The following is an 18,645-nucleotide window of genomic DNA, read 5'->3' as shown; positions in this document are numbered from 1 at the left end:
GGCTAAGTAATATTAATAATAATAGCCAACTCTTATGTAGTATTTTATATGGGCTATGCATTTTTAGAAGTACTTTATATATATGAACTCATTTAACTCCTATTATAATCCTATGCAATAGATACTGTTATCATCTCCATATGAAAGAGGTAGAAAGTTAGGCACAGAGAGGTTCATGACTTGCCCCAAATCACTTAGACAGGAAGTAGCAAAGCTGGGATTCAGACTGCTTCAAAGGCTGTCCTTAATCACAAAGCCACAGTATATATAAAATGCCTCTGTACTGGTTGTTTACTGTAGGGAGTGGCTCTAGGGTCAAGCCTCGGGCTGACCTGTGGAAGTGCCACAAACAAGTCCCAGCCTGGAGGGCAGAGTTCTCCTAGCATAATTAAGCCTGACCTTGTAGCCCTCCCTAATTCCTTCCTAAGTAGCTAATGGGCTGTGGGAGGTGCAGCAAGTGTTGCCAAAACAAGAGAAACTCACAAGGTCATTGTAACTATGTTGACCACTCCTTGTTTATCTCTGACCATAAAATAAAGCCTCAGCTTGCTGGCTGGATCTTTCTGAGTCCTCATCCAGGCATGGGAGATTTGCTGAGCCCCAGCTGTATTCTCTTTGTCTGTCTTCTTTAATCCTTCACCGCCCCTCCTCAGGTTCACCCTTGGCCGTGCTAGTGCGGCACAGTTTACTGCCTTATATATTTGATAGCGTTCTCTAGGATAAGGTGACCAGACGTCCCACTTTTGGTGGGACAGTTCCGATTTTTAACAATTTGTCCCGCGTCCCTCGGCGTTTTAAAAAAGTCCCAATTTTTGGAAAGAATGCACGACAAGCTAGGGAACGGCGGGAGAACGGGAAGGGAATATACGGTTTTCGGCGGCCATGTGGCTATTTAGCCAGGATATAAGTTTTATATTATTTTTGTTAATTTTATAATGTTAAACTTTAATAATAACAAATAATTGTTGAGAACTGATTATCGAGAACTTCTTATCAAAGATTGAATTGTTGATCAGTTGTTAGAATTCGACCACCATTGTTTGGACTTAATGAACAATGGCATTTTTTGGGATTGGCAACGACGAAAACATTTTGTAACTGTCTCTCAGACGATACACATCGTACTGCGTGCTAGTAAGCTAGTTAAACAAGTGATGTCATTACAAATCAGCTATTCAGATAATTTAGGTAAGTAATTTATTTATTTATTTCATAAATACATAAATTTTCTTGAATTTAGCAGACAGTACTCATATTATTTATATTTTATAGTGGCGACAAAAAGTCTAGCGCCGGCCTTGAAAGTGACACTTACGATGCAAATTTCATGACCTTTTAAACAACGACAGCAATCTACTAAAAAAAATTCACTCAAATGAGAAATATGCCAAAGAATAAAATAATACTATACATAATTTTTTATTTATTATATTTGTAAATTGTACTTACGTTGAAATTTTAAAAAAATATATTACAATACTATTTTTGCGTTCTATGAAAATTTTTGTTGCTCCATATAGACCAAATTTTTAATCAAGACTCCCCCCCCCCCCCCCCCCCCCCCCCCCCCCCGGTCAATGGTGTCTCACTTTACCAATGTTAAAATCTGGTCACCTTACTCTAGGACCATTATAAATTTTCTTTATTATGAAACCTATATAATCCCTCCCCCAGATTTCATTTTATTTTTTTAAGGCTAGATCTTCCCCTGTGATAATTCAGTCATCAGTAAGTTATTTTATCAGTTACTGGAAGTTAAAATTCTAACATTTTAGTCTCCCCCAAAGAATGAGAAACAACTTAAGCAAATCTCAATTTGTTGATAGTCATTTAGAATACCTTAAGCATTAAAGTCTTAAATTAGAAAATAAAAAACTTCTTATTCTATTCAAATTTATTTTTCAACTCTGATCTATATATTAGGATTTCCTCCACAGACTACTATATTTTCTATATATAACTGTGGAAGTTCTGATTATTAAAATTATATGGGTTAGAATATTAATATACAGTCAGTAAATACTCATATAAACATACTACAGCTATTAAAATCTCCTTCAATAAATTATAAAATATTTCATTGTAACTCCCCTATTAGTAATTTACATATGTGTATGTATGAAGTAGAAATTGACAGGATCAATCAGAATACACTATTGCAACTTGACAAGCAAACTGAATTAACAGTGATATGCTTTACTACCAAACCTGACACTGCTTTCTTTAGTTTTCAGAGTACCTCTCTTTTTAGAAAATATTTCCATTTTAATAACTCTTTATAATCTTCAACATGCAATCCTAGCCATCTCTTGTTTTAATAGAACAGTGAAACCATGATATGTGAAAACAAATTTTAATTTTTGCATTTTTTGTAACTTGGCATGTACATATTTTACGTAATTTAAGTTATAAAATTATCACACAATTTGAGATTAGACCTAAATAATGTCACAAATCATGGAACTAATGATTAGTGAATGAATTTTGAAGTGCAATAAAACTTTAGTAGTTTGGAGAACAGTACATCTGCAATAGCAGGAAGTTTAAGTTATGGAACACTTTTCAAAAGGCAGTTGTACTATGTATCAAGTGGGAATAACAACACACATAGCTTATGAGATGTCAATTACATTTTAAGGAATTTCCTTTTAATAGTTAGAACATAATGATTTGAACTTAGCATGTACGTTGTACACAAATGGGTACTTCTAAAAAATTTAGGGTTCTTAAAGTATGTTCCAAGGGTTTAAGAGTTTTTCCTAAAAATTCTACTAGTATTATGTTACTAGTATTAATTAGCTGGTTATATAATGTGATACTCTTAAATTTTCAAAATATTATTAATTAACTTAACATTAATTTGATAAATAACTATTTCCATTGAAATACCCTTTTATGATTTCCATAGCTCTGACTCCATCGATTATCACATGCTATAGTATAAATATCCCTTTCAGCTAACTATAATTATGTTTATGTTTCTTGCTGTTTAGAAACCAACAGAAACCTTTGTAGGACCCCCTTCCCTTCATAGCCCAGCATCTCAAAATTGCAGTCCTTATTTCCTACTATATTCTTATCTGACATTCATTTCTCAACCCAGAGCAATCTGGTTTCTGCCTCTTTCCTTACACCGAAACTGACAAATACTTTTTAATTCCTACCACACTAAATCTCTGCACTATTTGGTATTGATAACTACTCCTTCCTTGCAATTGTTTCCTTTCTTGCCAATTTCCTAAGTATCATGGGTTCCCAGTTCTCTCTTGTCTCTCACACATTTATTCACTTTAGGTAGTTGGCAAACTCAAATGATATCGTCTTTTTATAATCTGAGATATTATACACAGATATACAATGGCTGTCCATTTCTATGCTAGAGGACCCATTCAGCTTTCCTGATCATAAATAATTGATCCAGGCTTAAACATTTGACCCAAGCTGAACCATCAAATGCGACTAAAAGAATTCTTAGATTGGGAATGAAGGCAGGAAAGAGAATCACTGGTGGTAGCCGTCGAGTTAACTCCAGCCTTCCAAGAAAAGGTATATATATATATATATATATATTTTTTTTTTGGCTGAGGTCCCTGTAACTGCTAGTTTCTGTCCTCTGACTGGCTGATTGCTCATATAGTTTTCTTTTAGTTCTGTGAGATGCACAATAAACCCTCTCCCTGCTCCTTGGCCCAAGAGTAACATTTTTGTTTTGTTTTGTTTTTTGCTTAAATTAACCAGAGTATATTTTATTAAACTAGTAAACATCTTGATTGGCTCCTCTTTCATCTCTGCCATTAAACACTGCTCTTCACCACAGGGATCTCTCTAGACCTGCTTCTCATTTTAAATCTTTCTCTGAGCATTCCTCATTCAAAGCCACTGCCTTCTTTTTAATGTAATTTTACAATATTAGATTCATTTTTTTCTAAAGTGATTAAATTCATTTAATTTAAAATTTTTTTGTTTTATTTTTATTTACTGGATATTTCTTCTCAGACCTCAAAAAAAAAAAACCAACAAAAACAAACAAACAAACAAAAAAAACACCTCTTTTTATTAGTTCTCGTTTTGTAGTCTTCCCAAATTTCCTTTCCCCTTGCCTGACTAGGGAAGGGAAAGAAAAATTTCTTCCTATCCATTTCATGCTAGAGTTCTTGGTCCTCTTTTGTATTCTACATGGTTTTCATTTCAACCTCATTCACCTATTATCTCGATGCTAAAAAATAAGCCTATATCTCTAACCTTAGCTCTTCCTCCAAAATCCACACACATATTTCAAGCGCTTATTAGACAATTCCACTTCACTGATTCAAAGGTCCCCTAAAATCAACATGTCCAAAATTTAATTCAAAATCTTTTCCTTAAACTCGCATCTCTTCCTATATTATGGAATCACCAGCTACCTAATCTACCCCTCCCTTGCCCTAGTATTAGTATCAGGGTCAGCAAACTATGGTACAGTATGTTTTTTCTATGGCCTGCAAGCTAAGAATGGTTTTTACATTTCTAACCAGTTATGTAAATAAAATAAAAACACACAAGAGATGCTCGAGTGTCCATATATGGTACATAAATCCTAAGATCCCTGTCTTAAATAGTCATCAAATTCTTCGACCCTTTCTTTCTCTAGATCTTAAATGGTCACCATATGCTCTCAAATTTTTCTCTGTCTTCTACCAGTATCCCCAAACTGAGGTCATTTCCTGCTGAAGAAAATAAAAAACCTCCTATCTTGCCTTCAGGACTCACATCTTGTGGTATAATGAGAAATATATATTTGGTTTTTGCCCCCCGCCCCCATCTCCTCCTACCCCCTTCCTTAATTTGTCCTATACATCTCTTCCATTCGGCCTTTCTGGAATGTATCCTTTCTAATAAAATTGTAATCAGAAGTATAGTGCTTTTCTGAGTTCTGTGAATCATCCTAATGAATTAGTGAACCAGAGAAGGGGTGTGGGAACCCCCAAATTTATAGTCAGCCAGGAAGAAGTGGGGGCAGTCTTGTGGGATTGAGCCTTTAACTTTGGAGTCTGCACTAACTCCAAGTAGTTAGTGTTAGAATTGAATTGAGCTGAATCCCAGGACACCCAGTTGGTGTCTACCCTGCATACCAGCATTAGACTTCTCTTTTTATAAATCAAATCAGATCATTTCACTATCCTGTTTAAATAATACTGAAGGCTTTCCACAATGCATAGGACAACTCCAGGCTCTTTACCTCGTTTTTTTTTTTTATATATATAATTCTTCACATTTAATTACATTTTTATACTATCACTATCCTTAAGTGACATCTTGAAATAACTTCCTAGCTATACCTCCCTCTACTAAGGATGTTTTTAGGAGAAAATCACATTTGTGGAAGCCATTTACTTCATTAATGCACATAATACTATTTGTAGGCAACATATAACTATAATAACATAAATTATACATTATCTTTAAATAGGAAAAGGTTTATCTACAATTATGGCTTAAACCATAAATGCCTTTTAACAACTTAAACCATTAAAAAAATACATTTTTATTGATTTCAGAGAGGGAGAGAGAGAGATAGAAACATGATGAGAGAGAATTATTGATTAGCTGCCTCCTGCACGCCCCACACTGGGGATATAGCCCCAATCCAGGCATATGCCCTGACTGGGAATCGAAGCGTGACCTTCTGATTCATAGATCGATGCTCAACCACTGAGCCACTCCAACTAGGTGACTTAAACAATTTTTAAAAAAATGTGAATGGTCAGAAAATATACTTGTAATGAAATATCAGAATTTAACATTTAAGCTATCAAATGAAATTTAAATGTGATGCCTTAAAACTCTTCCTAGTTTCCATCTAAAAAAAAAAAGAATATTAGATAATAATAATCTTTAAGGACTCTTATAGTTTTAAAATTCTATTATTTTAATTGGGTGATCTATTTCTTTAATATTTAATCTTGCCTTTGCAGTACACATTTTAATTCTTTAGTTCAATAGGATAATTCATTGTTGGTTAAAGCAAATTCATATAAAATGACCTGATATTTAAAAAGCAATCAGTGAAAGTAAATATTGGATTTTTTCATGTTAAATCTAAAAATCCATCACTATACTTGCTTTTTACTTTATTTGTTGCTTAACATATCTCAACAGTGAATCTATCATATCAACATAGTCATCATGATCCAAGCTGCAAATAATAGAGAATGTCAGTGTCAATTTTGCTTTCTCACACTTGCTTCCCTTCACTTCATCTGATTTTAATAATCCCTGTCAAACCACAAACAGTCCAAATTACCTTCATGACACAGAAGCTTTCAAGGAGCAGACAGAATCTCAACTTTCATTTAGCAACTACAAAAGAAAGCTGTCCAGCTGGACAAATATTATTTCCACACTTGACAATCTCTACAGTTGAGCATGCATTTTAATTTTAACTAAACCTGCCAGGAGTTTGATATGAGCTTCTTGTTTCGTGTAGATTGACTCACAGGATTATCAGACCAATGACTGTAATTGTGATGAAAGAACCCAACATTTTTATACTAAAAGATAAATCATATACCCAAACTAAGGGATCAAAATGGATATATAAGAGATAATTTGGAGGCATAGGTTGCAGGAATAAATAACTACTTAAATTAGGTGCTTTAATGACTAAACATGTCTAAAGACAAATAATACATCTTGATGTAATTTTGAAAAGTAACAGATAATAACTAAAAATAAAATGAAAAAAGTTAAAATTGTACTCCAAGATACCATTGAGAAACAGGTTCTAAGAATGAAATCTAAAGAGACTTTTAAATTGTTTTAGACTGACTTGACTTCAAAGTCAAATTTCTAGAACACTACTATGCATAAAATTATAACACAACTGATGTTCTTGACAAGATATTAAAAAGTCCACTCTATACTAATTAATGTATCCTTACATACACAATGTAAAACTTCCAAAAGTCAGAGTAAAAATGAATAGTAAGCTTGTAGACGAGTACTAGAATAAAAGTTATAGTATAAAACTATACTATGGACTATTATGTCTTTGAAGTTTGATTTATTAAACTTGTCTACAAGCTTCAAATGGTAAAATATTTCTGGAACATTTCTGTCTAAGCTAGGCCTGGATTTCTCCTATAGTTATTAGAACCTCACAATTCCTAAACATCAAGTGTTCCTTCAGTTTGCTATACTTAATTCTAGTATTAGGGTCTTCCTTCTCCAAAGGCCAATCCATTGGCCATTCAAATATGATTTCTCCCCCAACTCTGTCTTGAATACCAGAGCTCAGTTTCCTGTACAGCTCCTTTCTTTCTCTTTCCCGTGGTCTTCTGACTATTCCATTTCATCTACATCCATGTCTACCACTATAACCTGTGTGTGGGAACTCCTGTTCTAAATATCCCACTCCATACTACATCACTCCCTGGGATGTCCCATAGGCACCTTAAACTCACATACTCCCAAACAATCTTACTATTTTCTCTCTGGAACTTCTTTCTTTTCATGAGGTCCCTATGATAGTTAGAAGCACTACTATCAACCTATATACTCAAGTCAGAAATGTGAGAGTCATCTCCCACATTCCAACATTATCTTACCAAACTCATAGCCAAATGATCAGTCTTAACTCATATCTCTCGCATCCATTCATCTCCTCCTATTGCTCCTGTGTAGATTAAAACTCCATCCTCTGGATTAGTGCAGCAGTTTCTTAAAGAGTCTCCCTTTTAGTATTTTGTACCACCTCCTTCTAACTCATTCTCTATCCTACCACTAGAATGATCTTTGTAAAACAAAGAGAGGAATCAGTGTTTATAGCAGGATTTTAAGTCTAAGTGACCAGGAGAAAAGTCATCCTCTTCTGAATTAGAATTTAAATTTATTCAGTTAAAAAGATGAGCTCCATCAAAAGAGTTTCCCCATTAGTCTATATAATTCAAAACAAAATTTTGGAATTTCACAATTAAATCTTATACACCATTCGAGTTATCATCATTTAATTCATTCAGTTTCCACTTTGATTTCATAGGGATATATTTTCACGTCTTCCTACTTGTGAGTTCCCCCTCCCCCCCAATAATTGCAATTCTCTAAAAGCTTAACATAAACTAAATTTTTGCCTTCCATGTGATAAATGCTTTGATTAAAGACTTCTAATAGATTTTGAATAAATTGCAACCAAAATTGAGAGGACATTTTAACAAGAGTATTTAATACCGTGGTAGGACACAAAGCAATTTTTAAAGTCTCAAACATTTCTAAAATCCAAAAGAGAGAAAGTGTATACTGCCATGCTTAAATCATTTTTGTTTTCTTTCCATCAATCTGATCACAAAAATCTATAGGCTGGTTATCTTGTGTATGTATAAAAACATTTGTAATTTTTTACAACTACACCTTCTATTTAGATTGGTTGATATTGCAAATTTTTATGCTATTATGAATTACATTGTGCATCACAATATATTTCAACTATAGTTCTCTCCATAGGTTCTACATTTATTTTTAAAATGTTCATGATGTTATGTCCTACCACAACATATTTTTAACATCACAAAAACCAAATAATTTTATCATGTTGCTGTTTTTAATACAAATTATAACAGTATTCACAATAATGTCAAGTGTTTCACCTTTTACAGAATAAATTTCTAAATGGTTTACTTTGATTCCATGAATTAGACACAAAACTTGAACTACTGGAATTAATTGATTTTTTAAAATTAGAAATATCCAATGATACTCATGTAAAACTGGTATCATTTAACTATTGATAAATTTCTTTTAATGGAGCCAATACATTAACAGCTATTGTTTCACATTTTTATACATGCACAAGAAAATTTGAAACCAAAATTGAGAGATTAACTTAGAACCATCACTTTATCTAAATGAAAAATCATGTTTCACAGAGTGGTACATAAATATACCTTCTGTAGCTAAGTATGAAAATGTAGTATTTGCAGGCATGGTCTTAAAAAAAGACTATGGAGTAGATGTTGATCTTCTTCAGCAGACTGATGTCTTCTTGTTTTCACGTGATCAGTGATGTTATTACAGCCCCCTCATGTGTGAATTACACATGAAAATTCTTTTCAGCAAGTAATAACTGTTAAGCTTGCACTGGTGTGTGTGTTTTAATTACTGTCATCAAAAAGGGTTATTATAAAATAAAAATGTGTTACCCAATAATGAAATAAATGGGCAATTGTGGATTTATACTACATGATACATGATGAAACCCTTGTAGCAATGAAGTTAGGACTGTATTCATTCAATGGCAAGATTGAATAAAGACTGAGAGATTGTGCAATCCATGGGCTAGGGCAGCTGTCCAGAACAACTGGCTGGCACATCAAGTGGCCAGCAGAAGTGGCAGCATTGGATACTTCTGCCATCACCATCACACAAAAGCTGAATAAGTTAGCTGTATCACTGCTCATGCCAGAGTGCATTCATTTTATCACCAAGCACCCTTCATGCTGCCCTTGAAAAAGATGTGTTAGCCTATAGTATTACCTCTGGAAAGGATCTGGAAGAGAGAAATGGGTTATTGCCAATTTAACCATATGTTAAAGTGAGAATTCTGTTCACTACACTGGCATCTCACATATGAGATCGTGTCACAGTGTGGAAATACAAAGTGTAGGCCTATCTAAACCTAACCTAGTTTATTTACATGCAAGTATTTAAATAATACTTCATTCAAAAATAAAAAGTCTGAGACAAATGCTAAACCAGATGTAATGCTAGGACAAAAGGCATAAAATGGGGCTATTCTGAACAAGCTGTATATATGACAGGGTGTCATTATGATGTGCTACTTTAAATGACAATATGACATCCATAAAATGGAACTTATGTATCTATAAAAAATGATAATCTAGCTCTATGTGGCATGACATAAAAAGATTTCCAGAAAATTGAAGGAAGTCAAAAATACCAGGCAGTGCATGTCCATGCTAGCCTTCAGGAAGCTAGCTGAGGAGCGGGTAACTATATGGTTGCCCATAGGTTTTCTGCTGGTTACAGTCCTAGGATAGGCAAGAGTAGCAAGTCGAGGCTATAGGAAGTTTATGTTACAAAGGCTAAATTATTACAAAGGAAATGCTGAAACTTTCATCTGGATGACAGAATGATAATTTATGAAGTTTTAAAAATTTAGGAGGAAAATTGTGATAAAAAGGTATTGCAAATTCAGTTATAGGCATGATATTTCTGAGTGGATTATATGAATAGAAATGGAGGAGGCATAGGAGGGAAATGCGTGAGGAAGCATAATGTCACATGGAAGTTCAGAACACCAAGACTCAGACAGTGTCTTTCAAATTTTTTGGACTATGATCCACGAAATGCATTGTAATCTCACGGGTATGTGTGCACACACATATCTTAAACAAAAGCTTCATGAAACATTACTTAACCTTAATACTTCCTTTGATATTTTCTAGTCTACTCTAGTCCTTTTCTTCCTCTCTCCCCACTCTTCCTATTTTTTTTAAATGCTGCCACAGCCTCCAAATTGATTTCAACATCTGCATTTTGGCTGAGATTTTTAGATTACAAAGAGACCTTTGTGGTTTTTTGTAGAATCATTACCAAGATATGACCAGTAAATCCAGAAGAGATGTTCTTTGAGAAAGGGTAAAGGAGAGAAAAGCAGAATATATAAGTACTGGCATGGAGAACACTAACATGAGGAGGGAGAAAAGCCAAAGAAGGTAAAGTAAGAGGGTCAGAGGATGGGATAAACAAGTAGCAAGGGGGATAATGCTGCAAAAAGAAATGAGTAGTCAGCAAAAGCCTTTTTCGATTTGTATTTTCCTTTCCTGCAGTGTTTTTAAAGTGCAGTTCAAGAATAATTTAAGGAGAATTACTTCAGCCACTTGTTAAAAATTCAAGTACCCGGGCCTCATTCCAGGCCCATGAATTGGAACTCTGGATGTGGGTCCTGGAGCTGGCAATTTAAAAGTTTTCCAGGGCATTGTTTTCACCAAGGATTTTGATCTCAGTGCCTTTTAACAAATCAGTTTTCAAAATGGTACTTTCCAGGAACATGCAATCTCACTTCACACTTTAGACGTATTCTTGAAAAGTTGCTAAGTGAGTACTTGCATAGAAAACCATTATTCTCCTAAAGACTTCCATGATTAATTTCAGAATTATGTTCATCCTTAAGGAAACAAACACATTTCTTGAAGCATTCAGCTTTTCAACCAACATTATTTATCAATCTAATTTTTCTGTATTGCTTATGCAAGTGGTTGGCCAAATGAACTTACAAACATGATCTTTATTCACAAGGGGCAGGGGAGAGGATAGCTGCAATAATGTCAACATTAAACAATTTTAATTAAAAAAATAATAAAATTCAATATACTGTTAACACATTTCATTCTGATTTTGAACTGATCTTAACAGGTTAAGTACCACAAACAAGTGACATTTAGCATAAGTCACAGGCAGGAAATGCCACCGGGAGATAGTTTTCAGAAAATACAGAAATTAAAGTTTGTAATTTAGACTCAAACAGCAAAAGTATGCCTTTATGTGGTGAGTTCTGCTAACAAATATATTTGCCTATTTATTACCAATTGGTAATCAAGAAGGGTGAGATATGAATCTATTTTATTCCAAGCTGGAAAGCATAGCTAATAACAACTAAAGTAGCTAACCTGTATTCATTTACCTCATATCAGGCCCTGTTCTAAATCCTTTACATGATTAACTCATTTCATCTTCACAACAATCCTGTGAAGTAAGTACCCCTTTGGCCCTCACTTCCCAGATAATGAAGGCAAGGTATAGGGAGCTGTGTAACTTCCCGGAGGCCCCTCAGCTGGAAGTGGGAACCGGGACTCAAATCCAGGCAGCCTGTCTCTAGAGTCTGTACTCTAGGCAATGTGCTTCACTGCGATTGTAAGGAAGTCTCCGATGTTGAAGTTAGTTGCCACTGTAGAAAGACTTGCTGTTTAAAATCTGGGGTGTTTTTTTCAGTTCTTTATACAATTGATTTCAAGATAACGTGGGTCTACTTTAGATCCCTGCTCATGTTTAGTTATTAGACCTCATTATATAAGGTACTTTATTTATGATAGGAATGCCCAAGATAGCATAAAGATGGGATTTCAGTAACACACTGAACATAAAATAGAAATCTGTTTTAAAAGATACTTAATTCTGTTTATGAGGGCAGGATAGCATGAAGGTTTAGAGCTGTGCTTCCCAAACTTTAAGGTCCCAATAACCTGAGAATCTTGTTTAAAATGTAGCTGTAGCCAGTTTGGCTCAGTGGATAGAGCGTGGGCCGGGTTCAATTCTGGTCAAGGACACGTACCTTAGTTACAGGCTCCTCTACAGCCTGGGACGCATCCAATCAATGTGTTTCTCTCACATCGATGTTTTTCTCTGTCTTTCCTCTCTCTTCCACTCTCTCTAAAAATCAATGGAAAATTATCCTCCTGTTTTTTTTAAATCGGGTGAGGATTTAAAAAAAAAGATCTTTCCTAACCAATGTGGCTTGGTGGTTGAGCGTCAACTTATGGTTAGATTCCTGGTCTGGGAACATGCCTGGATAGCAGGCTTGGTCCCAATGTGGGGGCGTGTAGGAGGCAGCTGTTCAATAATTCTCTGTCATCAGTAATGTTTCTATCTCTCTCTTCCAATACCTTCCTTTCTGAAATCAATAAAATTATTATTGTTTTAAATGTAGTTCTTCAGTAGGGCTGGGTGGGCCTTGGATTCTAAATTCTAACAAGTTCCCAGGCACCGCTGGCCTGCGGCTCGCACTTTGAGTAGTGAGGGCTTAGAGTGGGAGCTCTGTGGTCACACTACTTGTGTCTGAATCTCAGTTCCATTATTTACTAGTTTTGTAATATTTCCTTTCATGTTCCCCCATGGCACTTATAAAAATGATAGCATTAAAGGGTTTTTATGGGAATTACATGAGATAATCCATGGATAGTACTTAGAACAGTCGCTGTCATATAGAAAATACTCAATACGTATTACCTCTTAATATTATAGAAAACTATTAAAAGCATATATTGTACCCCATTAGAAAGGCATTTATAGAATTGACTGATGTAGCATAAACACTAAATGAAAGTTCATCATTCTCTGCCAGGCAGTCACTAGAACATCACCGTTCATTGAAGGACATTAAATATATAAGTCAGACTAACTACCCAGCTTATTAAATGCATAAATCTGAAATTGCTCTAAATGAATTTGTAAGAGCCTATAATATTTAGTTTCTCTTTCAGAAAACTTTTTAATATTGCAGGTATACACTGAGTTATAATCCATTTATTTGAATAGCTTCCTTTGAATTTAGACAGTATCCTCTGAATTTTTGTTTAAAAATTTCATTTTTATCAAATAGAAATTAGAACTTGTATTAGTATGAACAATAATAATGATTTTAAAGTTTGTTCAAACAAGGCCACTAGTATAGTTTAAATGAGTTTGGAAAACTTAGCCAAAACCTTCATACACAAGTGTATACATTTTCAAACCACCATACAATGCAGCACAATTACCTCTTTATTTTGTTTGTTTGTTTTTGTTTTTTTCTTCTAGTTACCTCTTATGTTGAGGACTGGGGCTTAGAAAAAATATTACTTGTTAGAATTGTGATGATTTAATAATGATGTGATATGGGAGGATTCGGTGGGTAGGAAAAGTAAAGTTAGGACCAGAAATGAAGATAAAATTCCACATCATCATCCCAAATGAAAACGATTAGAAATTTCTCAAATTCACCACTATATATATATATATATATATATATATATATATATATATATATATATATCAATAAACAATTTGCCTCTCTTTTCATCTTTTATTTCTCTAACACAGGTGCTGAAAAAGACAACTGTGGGGCAGATTCTAATATATTTATTCTAAATTAAAAGTAGATTCAGCTTAGGCAATGCAGACCTGCCCTGGCAGCTCATTTTGAACAAAAGAATAAAAAAAGAGAGGAATGTGGGTAAGTAGATTATTCTCTCCCTCCTCTTTCTGAGTTCTCTATCTGTCTTTCCCTGTAGAATGCTCTTGGCTGCTCCTTTAATGTCTGGTGTGGTACTAGAAAAACATTTAACACAAGTAACAAGTGTTACTTTAGAAAGCAAGATTTTATTTTCAAAACTCTGCATAACAGTGCTTTATAAAAAGGACTGCCATATGAAAAATTTTAAGGCAGTGTTTACCTACACTCAACTACACTGAATAAGAATTCTTCAATTGAAATAATTATCAAGTTTACTTGTAATTTTAGTGAAAAAAAATATCAATTGTGCTTTTTAACATCTACAGAGGTGATAACCACCAAGATCAAATGGTTAGCATTAGTGGTACAGGAACAATAGAATGTGAACAGAATTATCTCAACGTCATGTTTTGTTATTTGGGTTTATATTAGTCTGAATAGAATTCCTGAAAAACAGAAATTCACTAACTTTCCCCACTTACAAGGCAGGTATTAGCTGTCTCTTAACAAGAAATTAACAAGGTATTAGCTGTCTCTTAGCAAGGAATTCCACTTCAGTGTGACCTATTTATGCCTGTTAGATTTACCATATGCATTTTTTAAATGACCTCAAAACCAAAGGAAATGTAGAAACCTATTTGAAAAACTGACATTAAGGTTGTGACACCAACCAAAGCAACAAGAAAATTTAAAGTTAAACTGACACATAATCCCCAAATCAGCCTGGTACACCCCTAATTTGAAAAACAGTTACTGTGTGAAATAGCGATGGCATGTCAGCCTCTGCTTTGAAACTCCTGATGTTTGTCATTTGGTGTTTGTGTCACAACCTCAATATTATTTAAATATACTTTTTAATATATATTATTTAAAAAACATCTTTGAATTGAGGATACTCATAAAGCTTTGAAGAAGCCACCCTGGAAGCCCTGCAGCCCCAGCACGCCACTTTTCGTAGAAGTGGTGCATAAAACATTTGCTGTTGACAAATCTAATTCATTACAAGGTGAGATGGATGCATTTTAAAATAACTGGCTGCCATCATTATCTGTAGCGCCTTTTATAAATTATTCTTCATTTCCCTTTTGACTGAACTTTTCACAGTTCCCTTTCAGAGTCTGAGTGTTATGCCTTATAGTCAATGCTTTCAACATGTTTAGACAAGTCATAAGTTAAACAAGCAGTGGTACTTTATTTTCTAGAAATGAGAAAGGGTTGCAGAAATAGTTATATATTATTTCTTTCAATTCACTGATTTTTAACTAAAGACAAGCAAAGTCAGTTAGTGGTGGTTTCATCTCATACAAAGGATTTAAAAATGAAGCCATACTGTTCAGGTGGAAGGAAGAATTTCAAAGAAAGAGACATAAAGAGAGATGCTGGCAGCCCTGCTGCACTGTTGCGCAGACTTAGTTTAAAATTGAATTGTGCTTCCCCTGACATGGGAGATCAGGCGCATCATAAGGCTGACAGCTGGCGGGCACACTAACTTCCTAAAGGAAAATGTGAGCTGTATTTTCTCTTAGAGGCCAAAGGAATAGAATTATAGAAGCCTTCAAGGAAATGAAGTAGGCAAGGTACAAATTATCTGAAATATGATGAAAACATTTCTTACCTAATTTTGTTTCAGAAGATGCTAAGAATGAACTGGTCTTCCAATTCTAAGTAGGTGGAAAGTTATTTCCTTCTTGTTTGTTGGTAAAAGAACTACCCTTTCTTTAGGATCTTCAGCAGAGTTTTTTCCAAAATATACAAAACACACCTATAAAAGAATTAGATAACACTCTGTCACTGCCACATTTGAGGGGACATAGTCACAACATTAGTTCTGCATTTGAGGGGACATAGTCACAACATTAGTACATTGGTAGTGACAGTACTATCACTAGGTTATGACATACAAGCTTGATCCAAGAGATGCTAAACATACACAAAGACACGCTGAAGTTGTAGCACCTAAGAAAACCTTATTAACAAGGTGATCCACAGCTTACAAGCACATGGATAACAGAGGCTCCTATGAAAATGCATATTCAAAACATTCTTTTTATTTTCATTGATTTTTCAAATGTCCCTAAAGAAATGTGGATCACAGAGAGTAAGGGAAGGTTGCAGGATATAAAACAAGCAGTGCCTTTCAATATCATTACTTTCTTCCTGTTTAGTTACCAGTTCCTCCACAACAATTTATTAAAACCATCTTTTTTCCACTCTTCTGGTTATCTTGTTAAAACAGATTGTGATTCAATTGATTTGGGGTTGGGGCTTGAGATTGTATATTTCTAACAAGCTCCCAGATAACTCCACCAATGCTGTGGGTGGGTCCACAGAATACACTTGCACTCGTAAGGTTCCACCAGACTACTTGTCTTCCCCTGCACCAACGTACACTGGTGTTATTCTTAGCTATTGGCCCTGTGTCTTTCCATATACTTTTAGACTCTTTCATCCAGCATTCTCCCTTCCCCATCAAAACAGATACAAATTTGGTTGATATTGCATTGATCAAATTAGGCACCTGCAAAATGTTTAGTTTTCCGTCATGTGCATTATACATATCATTCCACTTATTGAGGTCTTATTGTCACACGGTAATGCTTTTCTATTTTCTCCAAGGGAGTTTTGCATATTTCTTGTTATGTTAGATGTATTCCTAGGCACTTCATATTTTGAATGTTAATTTAGACAATATCTGTTTACAAAGCTTTTTTCATTTTTATTTATATATGTATCCATATAATTTTTGTATATTGATGTTTTTATCCAGGATATTTACTAAACTTTATATTTTCTGTAGTTTTACATTATGAACAAGTAATGAGTTTTACTTTTTCATTTCAAAAATCTATACTTATTTCTTTATCTTGCCTTACTAAAAGAAAAAATAAGCAATAAGCAATAAATGTAGTTTTTAATAGAAAAGACTATTTTGTTATCTATAATCAGCCAAATTGTTCTTTTGGTTAGGCCTAGGTTGACTAGAAAACTGATATGAAGAAGATCCCAAGTGTTCCTTTTGATAAATATAATTTTTGGCTTTTCTTTGGTGTCTGACAAACAAGTGCTTTAATGTTACTAACATCTACTATCCCAAGCTGATTTCCAGTTTATATTCCAACAGAAAAAGACAAAACCCTCACACACAACTTGACCACTTGGGGAAATGAAGCTGAACAAAAGGAAACAGATGAATTATTACAAGGAATATGGTTCACTAAAGTGGAGATGCCAACACTGGGAAGCCATTATAGAGATACAACACATCACCTAACTCCACAGCAGAAATCACAGCATTTCTTGGAAACCCCACAAATAACTCAGATTACTTTCTTGATGACAATGTCAGCCTGCTCTCAGGTGAACTGTCCTTCTTGATAGCTTTCAATCAGCTTGACCAAAGGAAAATAGTAGCACTTACTGTTCCACAAACTGTCAATGTTGTTAACATTGGTTACCTGAGGAAAGGTATATGTACATGATGGTGGGATGGAGGAAAGAGTAAGGAAACAGGAGGCAGTAACTAAAAATAATAACCATAATAATAATAATAATAATAAAAACACAACAAACTGTTTCATTAAAGTATGTTCATAATCAACTACAAACAATAATTATGAAGTACAGCAATGTAGAACATGCTAAAATGGAGAAGTGAAAACAGCATCCAGACAGCATTGCAACCATCCTACATAATAAAAGCCTAATATGCTAAGTGTCCAGTCATCTGGTCGTCCTTTCAATCAATCAAAGTGTAATATGCTAATGATATACTAAGGCCGCTCAACCATTTGCTATGATGTGCATTGACCACCAGGAGGCAGACAGTCGACCAGTCACTATGATGTGTACAGGGAGCAGATGCTCCGACCAGTAAGTTAGCTTGCTGCTGGGGTCTGGACTGAGCAAGATGGGCCATGCATGCCCTGGAGCCCTCCCGCGGTCCCTCCCTGGCTGGCCAACCTCCTGCATCCCTCCCTGGATGGTTTGGCTCGATCCTGCTCAATGCAGGAGTTTCCCCCTGGTGGTCAGAGCACTCCCACAGGGGGAGCACCACTAAGCCAGAAGCTGGGCTCACGGAGAGCAGGGAGCAGGCCTAAGCCATCAGTCAGACATCCCCCAAGGGCTCCTGGACTGCGAGAGGGTTCAGGCTGGGCTGAGGTAGCCTCCCCCCTACCCCCGAGTGCACAAATTTTGTGCACCAGGACTCTAATTTAAAAATATGTGCACAAAATTTTTGGTTAAGAAGATCAATGAGTGTGTATTTTTCCCCATTTCCCTCTAGAGATTCCCTTAAAAAGATAATAAAGGGGTGGGGTGGAGAGGATGTAAATCCATAATTGTGAAGAGACTGAGCAAGCCCTCCATACAAATTTTTACATGGTAAGCCAGATGAACAAATATTCATAGCAGAAACAGAGTAGGAAAAGCCAAATGATAGAATGTGTGCAGGGAGCACCTCAATTAAAAGAATGAGCTAATATCCCTGGCAGAGTGTGGAATAAGGAGTGAAGCTAAAATATGCAATCACTTGAAGATTTGTCCTGACTCTCCCTTCTCTATCTTTGTATACAAGCAACTACTTTCTTTTTTGTCGTTAAATATCTACTCTGAGTAAGAAAAAAAAAGTAAATGAGAGGAAATGAATCATGTTTGAGGAAATG

At 35.0% G+C, this 18,645-nt stretch overlaps 1 protein-coding gene across 9 annotated transcripts in view; it reads right to left on the bottom strand.

Annotated features, from left to right (window-relative positions):
* Nucleotides 1-18,645, bottom strand: part of KIAA0825 — a 366,280-nt gene that overhangs the window by 331,549 nt on the left and 16,086 nt on the right. For all 9 annotated transcript variants that reach the window (XM_079798899.1, XM_079798896.1, XM_079798902.1 and 6 more), the window contains exon 2: nucleotides 15,600-15,746. The gene's annotated coding sequence lies outside the window, so the exon portion shown is untranslated. The remainder of the gene's footprint in view (nucleotides 1-15,599; nucleotides 15,747-18,645) is intronic.

This window comes from Cnephaeus nilssonii (assembly GCF_951640355.1).
Source record: "Cnephaeus nilssonii genome assembly, chromosome: 2".
Taxonomy (NCBI): domain Eukaryota; kingdom Metazoa; phylum Chordata; class Mammalia; order Chiroptera; family Vespertilionidae; genus Cnephaeus; species Cnephaeus nilssonii.
This window is presented reverse-complemented; position numbering and strand designations above follow the sequence as displayed.